Below are 10,869 nucleotides of genomic sequence, written 5' to 3' on the forward strand. Positions count from 1 at the left end.
CTGGTTTAAGTTAGACTAAAAGTGATTACGGTAAGTTGACCTTGACATGTACCCTTGGCATAAGGTCAACTGTTCTCAGAAATAGGTCAACTCCAGGGAAGACCCCCAACCCTGTTCCCAAGATTTGTGTTAATTTCATGAACTCCATATGAGTTCCTTTGTTCACGTAAAATCTCGCTGTCAGGCACAAGCCTAGCAAAGCAATATTCCAGCCTCACTACCATAAGAAGAGATCTAATATTAAATATGAAAAAATTATGTGGCTAAATAAAATTACAAATGTGTATTATGGTTCATCAACGATTTCAAAGAAATGCAGATGCTCTCAACAAAATAAAAACCTTAACAACCAAGAGGTGATTGTTTCCAGTCATTCTCACAAAAGTTGATAAATTCTATGGGCTTGAGTTGCTATACTTCAGTGTTTGTGTGTGCTTATATGGCTTGATCTTTGACCCAATAAAAATGCCTAAATAGAATACACAAGAGAGAGAGAGAGAGAGAGAGAGAGAGAGAGAGAGAGAGAGAGAGAGAGAGAGAGAAAGATGTCTGGGGCATCTGTCAACAGAAAAACTGTATCAACTTTGATATGTATTGGTGAAGAAGTGATGGAATGGCATCAAATTTGTTAGTGTTTGGTATTTACCATCATCAAAATCATTATCATCACAATCATGATTCTTTCCCCAACTTATGGCAAAGTAAGGTATGGCAAGATACAGACACTTGAAAGAAGGAGGTATGAAAGTGAAGTAGACTATGAACATCATGGCAAGTGAAATTAATTTCATCTCTTATGCGACACCATTTGCGTTTTTGGAGGTATTTTTCTCTATAGGTTAGCTTAATATACACCACCCAAATGGTTATATATCAATTTAAAAAAAATATGTTGGGGGGGTGGCATACCAGAGGCTTGAGCCGTCCTTCCCATACTTAATTCATCCTAGCAATATGTCAATAATCCTTTTTCCACTGCTTGTAGTCTTGACTTATTGCTCCCCTGTCATACAAAGTCTCACATTCCTATGTTAACTGACACATGTAGCAGCCATCATAATTAGATCACTATTTTGTATGAAACCCATTTTAGTATCAGCCACCTTTCATATGCTACTCTACTTTCCACGTCTTTTGCATGTTTAACTCTCAGTACTGACACCCATTGGGAAGGACTGCAAAAGGGGCCATGACAGTCCTTTAAAGACATAGGGAAATTTCATACATTTCCCACTTACTTATTCCCACCTAACTCTTCTCTGGGCTTGGTGACTGTGTGATATGGTACCCCTCAGCCTGCCTAAAAGTGTTTCACCACTCCATAATCCACAGACCACATGAGAATGCTGCCCTATTTCTCGAACCCACCCCCTTTCCCCTACCGCCCAACCACGAAGGAAGCACACTCACTCACTCAAGTACACCCAAATGACATCACTTACTACCCAGTTATACTTCTGGCAGTGATTTCAAAGAGATTGAAGCAGATGTGAGAGAGAAATAAAAATTGGAACTCATGTGACCATATTTGCCTAGTGCAAAGTCAGCCTTTGTATGACATTGTGCCTCTATGCCTGCCGTGCCTCTGAACACTTGTGTCAGAAAAGATTGTAAATATGTTTAAATACCCTGGTTTAATGGACAAAAAATATAAAAATAATGTAATCGTGATTAAGGAGACAATAGTGAATGATATTGCAGTACACTGCACGCTGGCAAATGTGAAAGTGATGCAAAATATTAAGTTATTCTGGATTGTCATAGTTTACAAGACTAATATTAGGCATTTACAAAGGCAGAAAATACTGTAAGTGAATAACTAGTTAAAGGTGATAGAAAAATGAGTAAATAAGCGACAGCAAAATTTTCCTCATGAGGCAGCTCTGTAAATGTTACTTTATTACCTTGTATGTGATTTTTAGTAATAAGCGTGGAAATGCAAGAATTTTAAGAAAATGTGTTGTTTCCATATTTATTATTAAGCTCAAGCATGTTTAATGCCAAGTGTAGTGCTTGTTATTTTGCTCTTGTGGGTTATTTCTCTAAGAGGAAACAGTGCCATAAGTGTCATTATCACTGATCATTGGTCAATAATTTGTTTTTTTAGTTTTATGAAGCACTGGAGTTACCTCCCAAACATCATCCAGGACATACCATGGCAGCCACTTGCAAGGTTGCTTAGAACTTGCAGGAGTGACCCATATTTGCAAGCCATAAAATAAAAAAAATCCTTTTTAAATCATTCTGCCTCCAGCCCTGGACAGAATATGGACCTCCGGATTTTTTTTTTTTTTAATGGTTAGTGAACAGATTGAAGCTTTTGTGACTTAAAACATGTTTGGTTAAATATAAATGGGTAAAAACAAATAATGAAAACACCCTATTTTTCATGTAGTTGCTGTACCTCTTGTTAGAACTCACACGGCACAGCTGAAGGGTTAAGACTGTTTTTTGTTACTACACTGAACTATGTATACTTAGGTTTCCTCATCAGTGCTAGTGTTGCCATTCACAAACTCATCACACTGAATCACCGTCTATCTCTGCGTCAGTCACTTCACTCTTAATAATATTTGCTATGAAGCTAACTGACACATAAGCCTATGTCTGGTTAGCCAACATGCAGTAGGTATAAGACCCTCACCCACCCATTTTCTCACAGGGACCTGGTCTGAAAGTAAGACGATGGCTCAGCAAGATCACACACACACACACACACACACACACACACACACACAATCATTCACACAAGACCTAAACCACATGCCTAAGCACATAATCAGTAATACGCACATGCACAAACTCTCACAAACACATGCAAACTAAAGCACATTTACGATAATGAGCTTTGGGTTTCTTATGTTGGGTTAACTTTTATCATGGCTGAAACATGGACGAATAAAAAGGAACCCCGTTTGCCTAGCTTATCAAGCAGGTCATTGAATAAAATATTTTATGGCGATATATATATATATATATATATATATATATATATATATATATATATATATATATATATATATATATATATATATATATATATATAGTAGAACCCCGTAATTCGTACACAATTCGTTCCTGGAGGCTATACGAGTTGCGAATTGTTCGAAAACCGAATCATTTATTTCCATAAGAAGCAATGTAATTTGCATTAATCCGTTTTTTAGTATGGATGAAACAGTAGATTTCGCCATACTACAGTATAATGAATGGCAAAATCAGAGACACGGGTTCCACTTTCAAACTTTGCAATGAGTTCTTTTTTCAGCTCAATTGTTGATCTCACTGCTTTACTTTTAGCTCCAACTGACTCACTAATCTTCTTGGGGCCCATGATTATGTACAATTTTCTATCGAAAATACGTAATTCATCACAAAGTTTAATCGAGCCTGTACGACTGATATATACCTGGAGGAAGACAAAGCCAGACTGCCGACCATGTGGCACCTACGACGCCGCATCTCTTAGTGGGAATAACGGGTCACTGTACGAAAACTGGAGCGATTTTGGGACGAAAAAGCTGTACGAAAACCGAGTTGTACGAGTAGAGAGGCGTACGAATTCCGGGGTTCCACTGTGTATATATATATATATATATATAATCACATCATCATCAGCCATTACAAGTCCACTGCTGAACAAAGGCCTCCCCCAACCTTCTCCACGAATTCCTTGTCTGAGCCAATCTTTGCCACGTTTCCCCTGCAAATTTCTCTACCTCATCTCTCCACCTCGTGTCTGGCCTTTCTCTGCAACTCTTACAGTTTCTTGGTTCCAGATAGTCAGCGTCTTGATTCATCTGTTATCCTTTATTCATGCCACATGGCCTGCCCACCAGCATTTCTGTTCTTTTATAACTTCTGTATTATCTTTGATTATAATCTGCTTTCTCACCCAAGTTGATCTTTTCCTGTCTCTTAAAGATATTCCTAACACTGACCTTTTCATTGCTCTCTGAGAACGGATTAATTCATTTTCCATTGATTTTTCGGTTTCCACGTCTCACAGCCACACGTCGTAGCTGGAATAATACATTCGTTATATATTTTTTGTTTCATACAAACTAGCAAACTACTTTTCATAATGTTTCTATGTTTATCGAAATCTTTCCATCCAACTGCAATGCTCCTTTTTATTTCGCTATCGTGATCTTTCATTAATTTAAGTATTTACCCCAGGTAATTGTCCCCTTGACTTCTCCAAGAATTTCTTCACTTATTCTGATGACGCTTTTTAGTGTTTGTGGTTTAAACATTAGCTTTACTCCAGTTCATCTTTAGCTCTACTCTCAGACTTTCCTTGTTTAGGTCATTAACATTTCTTGCAATGTCTCTGCTGTTGCTGAGGTTAGGACAATGTCATCTGCAAATCTTACATGGTTTAGCTTTTCTCCATCTACGTTCACTCCTTTGTTTTCCCAGTTTAGCTTTCTGAAAATACTTTCCAGGAATCGATCTATCTAACTATTGCCAGAAGCCTCAATCCCGTTTTTCTCTGCCACAAACAGTTCGCCTCCACGTCGCCCTGTGCCCCTCCATTTCACTGCACTGCTCCCAACTCACACCCCCCTCTCTCATATACATCTCCATCCCATCCCTCCATTTCATCCTCGTCCTCCCCCTCCCTCTCCCCCCTTCCACCTCACTCACATACACTCTCCTCGTCAGTCTCTCACCCTCCATCCTCTCCATGTCCAAACCACCTCAGTGTGTTTCTCCTAACGCTTTCTATCACATCCACATCCATTCACAACGCTCCTTCACTTCCTCATTTGTCAGCCTGTCTCTCCATGTGACTCCACAGGCTCCTCTTAAATAACTCATTTCCACTGCTCTCACTCTTGACTTGTGTCCCTCCAATAACGTCCAAGCTTCACTTCCATACGTTAGCGTTGGTATCACAATACTGTCATGTAGTATCTTTTTCACTTCCATGCTCACTTCCCTGTTTCTTATCACTGCTTTCAAGGAACCAGCAACCTTTCTTCCCTGCTGTACCCTTTCAAGCACTTCACCCTCCAAACTTCCATCTTTACTCATCACACGCCCCAAGTATTTAAACGTACTCACATTTTCCATTTCCTCATCATCCAACCTCACTGTACATTCACTGACTTCACCTCTTTCAAAGACCCTCACTTTATTCTTTCCAATATTCACCTTTAGATTCCGTTTCTTACACACACTCCCAAACTCATCCACCAAGCCTTGCAGCTCCCCTTCGTCTTCACTGAACAACACAGTATCATTTGCAAACAACAGTACAGGAAGTTTCCAGACACTACCCTCTCTCACTAGGGCCACTCCAATATCCACTGCCCTACCTTGTATCTCTTTTATTATCCCATCCATGTACAGACTGAACAACCATGAAGACATGACACATCCCTGTTTCAACCCAACCTTCAAATAGAACAATTCACGCAGTTCCACACGCACTGCAGCCTTAGCACCATCATACATACTCTTCACAGCATTCAACAACTTCCCATCTACTCCATATATTCTTAATTTCCACAATCCTTGTCTATCCACCCTGTCATACGCTTTCTCCAAATCCATGAAGGCTGCATACAACTTCATTCCCTTCTCTAGAAACTTTTCCACTAAAGATCTAAGAATGAATATCTGATCTACACAACCTCTTCCCTTCCTAAAGCCTCCCTGTTCTTCTCCAACTAATTCCTCTGTTATTTCCCTAACTCTGTCTATAAGTATCCTACCATACACATTTCCTGTTACACTAAGAAGACAAATGCCCCTATGATTACCACACAGTTCTTTTTTCCCTTTTTGCTTTGTACAAGGGAATAATTATGCCTGACTTCCAATCCTCCGGGTCTCTACCTTCCTCTCAGGCCAATCTGCACATCTTCCACATTCATTCTACTACTACCTCTCCCCCATGTTTCAGCATTTCACCACACACTCCATCAATTCCTGGGGCTCTCCCCAATTTGACTTTCTTCATTCCTTGCACAACTTCTATCCTACTGATTTCTTCCCGTCTTCTTTCCAGGAATGCTGTAAATAATTTTTGTGAAATTGTATCTACTTGACGCACGCCCTTCTCAATCTTAATTTTTTCCGAGTCCTTATATAATGTAACTGTAGCAGTTTCCTCTTTATACGTGTTTTTTAACAGTTTTACAATGTTCTCATTGAGTCCTTGTTCTCGCAATGAATTTATAATTGCTACGTGCTCCACTAAGTCGAAAGCCTTCTCGTAATCAACAAAACCTAAGCATAGTGGTTTATTACAGTCTATAGTTTCCTCAAATAGCAGATTCATTGTGTGTAGATGATCAGTAGTCGAATACCCGTTTCGAAATCCTGCTTGTTCACGAGGTTGGTTTTCCTCCAGAATTGTTGTTATTCTGTTCGCAATGACTTAAGTGAAGAGTTTGTAAATGACTGATAATAAACTAATGGGTCGATAGTTACTAAGATCTTTTGAGTCACCTTTTTTGAAAAGTAAAATAACTATTGCATTACACCATGTTTTGAGAATTCTCTTCTTTCTTATACACTGAGAAAATAAGTGAGCAAGCCTGTTTGTACTTCTACCCCTGCATCCAACAGTAAATCTGCGATTATTGCATCTTCTCCGGGAGCTTTCCCTCCTTTCATATTATTTTTATGTGAAATATTTACTTTGTATGGTTTTACCTCAGGTATTTCGCTTGTGTCAACTGAAAAGTTAGCTATTTGTACAACTGTCTTTGATGCATACAGTTCTTTATAAAATTCTTCAACTCTCGTCACTATCTTATCTCTGCATTTTATGACATCGTAGTTTTTGTCTTTCAGTGATGTAATTTGTTTCTTTCCTAGTGCCATTTTACTCTGGACCGGTTTAGGATTTTTTTTTTCATTCTTTTATGGTTTCTTTGATCTGATCCATGTTTCTCTTTCTTTTTCCTCTCTTTGTCTCTTGTTGATAAGCATATTTAATCTCCTCGTTCTATTTCATCTTTCTTTCTTTTTTTTTTTTTTTTTACTTTCATTCCCTTTCATTTTTTTTCATATGCTCGAGCGTCTTTTCTGAATACTTCTTGCTCTGGTTGTATTAGGTTTTCCTACTGCCTCTGCTGATTCTCTTAACACTTTTGTTAGACTGTCATTCAGCTCATCAATGTTACATTCACCACTACTTGGAGCCTGAAATCTGTTCCTTATTTCCAACTAAAAGGCTGCTTTGTTTTGTATACTTTAATTGCCCATATCTTTTTAATCATCTTTCTTTCATTTCTGATATTGAATTTGACCGTGCAATGCACCATTCTACGGTCATTTCCTATTTACTTTGTTAATTACTGTGACATTTGTGGTCGTGTTATTCTTATCTGCTATAATAAAGTCGATTTCATTCTTTGTTTCTCTATATGGGCTGCTCCAGGTCCACTTTCTTCCTGTTCTTTTGTGAAAGAATGTGTTCAGTTCTCATGTTATACATTTCAGCCAAATTTACCACCATTTCTCCGCTTTCACTCCTTTCTCCCACTCCAAATTTTCCCATACATGCTTCTCCATTTTTTTATTTCCCAACTTTTGCACTGAAGTCTTCCATTAGTATAGTGTATGTGGTTTTTCTTCTTCCATAACCTTGGAGATGTCGTCATAGAATGTTTCTATTTCTTTATCTGAGCTTTAAGAAGTTGGTGCATATACTTGTATTACTTTCAGGGCACATTTTTTGCATGGTCTGATTACAACCACTGCTGCTCAGTCAGATACACTGCTGAATTTAACAATGTTGTCTGCAAGATTTCTGTTAATTAGAAATCCTACACCACTAATTCTTTCATTTTGCCTTCCTCTGTAGTAAAATAGGTGGCTGCTGTCTTCGAGCTAAATTATTTTTTCTTCTTTTCTGTGGGTCTCAGTCAAACCAATGTTTTCCAGTTCAGTAATTATCAAGATTGTAATCTTCTGCAACGCTTTTTATAATTTATGCATAGATCATCATGGATTTCAGTGTGTTTAATATCCCAGTCTCCAACCTGCCAACACAGTGCCTACTCACTATTGGTGGCACACCGTCCGTAAGCGTAGGAGGCTGTGTGTTTGGACCTTTAGTAGACAATGCTCCAACAGGAACGCCTGTCAAATCATTTGCAATAGAACTCATGTTTGCTTGAGAGGAATGTGGCATACATATTATATATATATATATATATATATATATATATATATATATATATATATATATATATATATATATATATATACACGAAACAAACGTCACTGTATCAGACCATTCTCCCTACGGCAGATATTTTTACAAGGTATTCTATCGCGGGCTATTCACACCCTCAGTCGCATATTCAGCGTTTCCCACCTATTCCATAGTCCACTGTCCCTTTTTTTTTTTTTTTTTTTTTTTTTTTTTTTTTTTTTTTTTTTAACGTGTCCGACTCTGGGCAAAGGCTTCAGGGCCTATTTCTCGGGGGCAGTGACCTATCCCAAGGCCCAGTAGTCCTCCTACACCTCCACATGTCACCACTTCGGCGCTAACACCCACCATCCATATTGAATACATGCTAGGGCTGTCTCATACAGGATTGGTGTATTGGTATTAGCGGGGGTATTTTACGACATGTCGGCGGGTCGTCTGGTAGATCAGGAAAGTCTGCTTTTTAGGAAATTCAAATCCTTAAACTGTTCCCTGCCCCAGCCGGGATTCGATCCTGGGTCCATTAGGACCACAAGCCGCCTCTCTGCCGATTCGGCTTTACCCCTCGATACTTATTCTTGTAATGTATTTTCAGGTAAACATTCACTGCACTGAGACCACTAATTTCACATCATCCAGATTCACAGGGAATAATTTTCTTCTCCAGTCTCACCACTCATCCTAATTCCAGGCCATTCCATCCGTTTCTTTCTCATGTCCAATTACTTATTTTTCTATGACGGTCCCAAAGCTCGACACGGGCCACACTGTCGACGAATGACCTCAATTTCTCTCTCTCTCTCTCTCTCTCTCTCTCTCTCACATTTTCCCTCCTCTATCCATCATCACCTCCTCTCTTCCTCCTCTTCTTCCCTCTCCACCCTCACTTTTTCTGCGCGCCATCCCACTTCACTTCACACTCATTTCCCCTCCATTGTTGACACGGTGTGGAGTTTTCGTCAGCTGTGGGAGAAACACAAAGACAGGAAGGGGGATGTGGAAAGAAAGGACCACATGTAGCAAGGTAACTTCAATTCAAGCCACGAAAAAATTCTAGATAGTCTTAAAACTTAATAATTAAAATCTTTCTCTTCGATAAGGAGAGAGAGAGAGAGAGAGAGAGAGAGAGAGAGAGAGAGAGAGAGAGAGAGAGAGTTTTGATTGATCTGATTTAACTGATTGATAGAACACATGGCACCGCAACAACGTCATATGGTGCCGTATAAGCAAAATATATAGGCAGTAGAAACATAAAAACATTAAAAAGCAAAACTCCATATTAAAAACTAGACATCCAAGTAAGAACAACGCAATCATAAAAGGTGTAAGAGGCCAGCTTCCTTCAGAAATAAAAATGCATCGACTCCACAGGTGGACAGTCAGGGAAAGTTCCGCATTACCCACCTCTCGAAGCACTGGTGTGAGACGGGTGAATGTGAAGCAGCAGCCAGGCCTCATGTGTCTGGTAACTGTGACTGTGAAGGAGGGGGAGGCGGGGGATCGGGGACAGAGAAAGGTTTGGTGATAGGTTGGGAATTACATGTACAGTAACTTTGCAATATATGACTTGGATGATGTGTTTGAGTTAATTTAGTAAGGATAGATGACAGTATGATGCTAGCATTAAATTGAGAAAATTACGTAGATGTCTGCAGAGTTAGTGTTGTCAGTTATGGAAGTCTGCTGGGTCCGGACAGAGGTTTGAATGATTTCATTCCCTCTCGACTTTAGCATGAGACGTTTCCCCAGGAGATATTCGTAACGATATAACATATATTTGTATTTTGTGTTGACTCGAAAACGCCAATAAATTTGTTTATTTTTTTATCCTCTGTCATCCCGCTATAAACATCTGCCTGAAAACATATCCAGTGTTATTCTGGCAAATATCTCAAACTTAGAGTGTAGGGTATGTGTAATAATAATAATAATATTAATAATAAAAACAATCTATATGAGCGATTAACAGACTTCTCATTTTCCTCTAGACAGAATGACATGGGAGGTCCTAATTATAAAATCAGTCTCTACTGTATAACTATCATTCCCATCGAACATTACAAAACGAAGGCAAAGAAGCATAACTTTGACAGTAAACAAGTATTATAAATGCAGAAATGTAGACAGACTCAGAGAACACTGTGTACCATACAAACAACATACCGTTTTTGCACTTTGAGAATACGCCGGACGCATTATCATTGACTGTTGATACTGTGACGTGAGCAACTCTCCAAACCCTCCCAACCGTGGCCACTTTCCCTCCCACTCACAGTTACCAGACATGTGGGGTCTGGCTGATGCTTCGTGAGTCTTCGTCGATCACCAATGCTCCGAACAGTGGGTAATGTGGAAATTCCTTGAATGTTCCAAGCTCTTCCCCAAGCATCGAAAAGAGACACCACCCTCCCCTCGGTGCCCCAATAGCAGCCTCCGTGGTAAGTCGCCCAAATGGGACACTCAGCCAGCAAGTGCCTGAGAGAATGGGGAATCAAACAGTCATCACAGAATGGCTGCACGCCTCCACACCTGAGGAACTCATGTGTGAGCCTGGTATGTCCAATGCAAAGGCGAGTCAGAACAGTCTCTAATTTACGAGGTATTGTAGGGCAAACTCTCTGAGAGACGAACTTGGTGACTTCCTTTAGCTTGTTGACAGGAATGCTATCCCACCGCAACTGGCAACAAGCACG

Source organism: Coenobita brevimanus, chromosome 14, assembly GCF_032717465.1.
Source record: "Coenobita brevimanus isolate Jiangsu-jjx chromosome 14, ASM3271746v2, whole genome shotgun sequence".
NCBI classification, from domain to species: domain Eukaryota; kingdom Metazoa; phylum Arthropoda; class Malacostraca; order Decapoda; family Coenobitidae; genus Coenobita; species Coenobita brevimanus.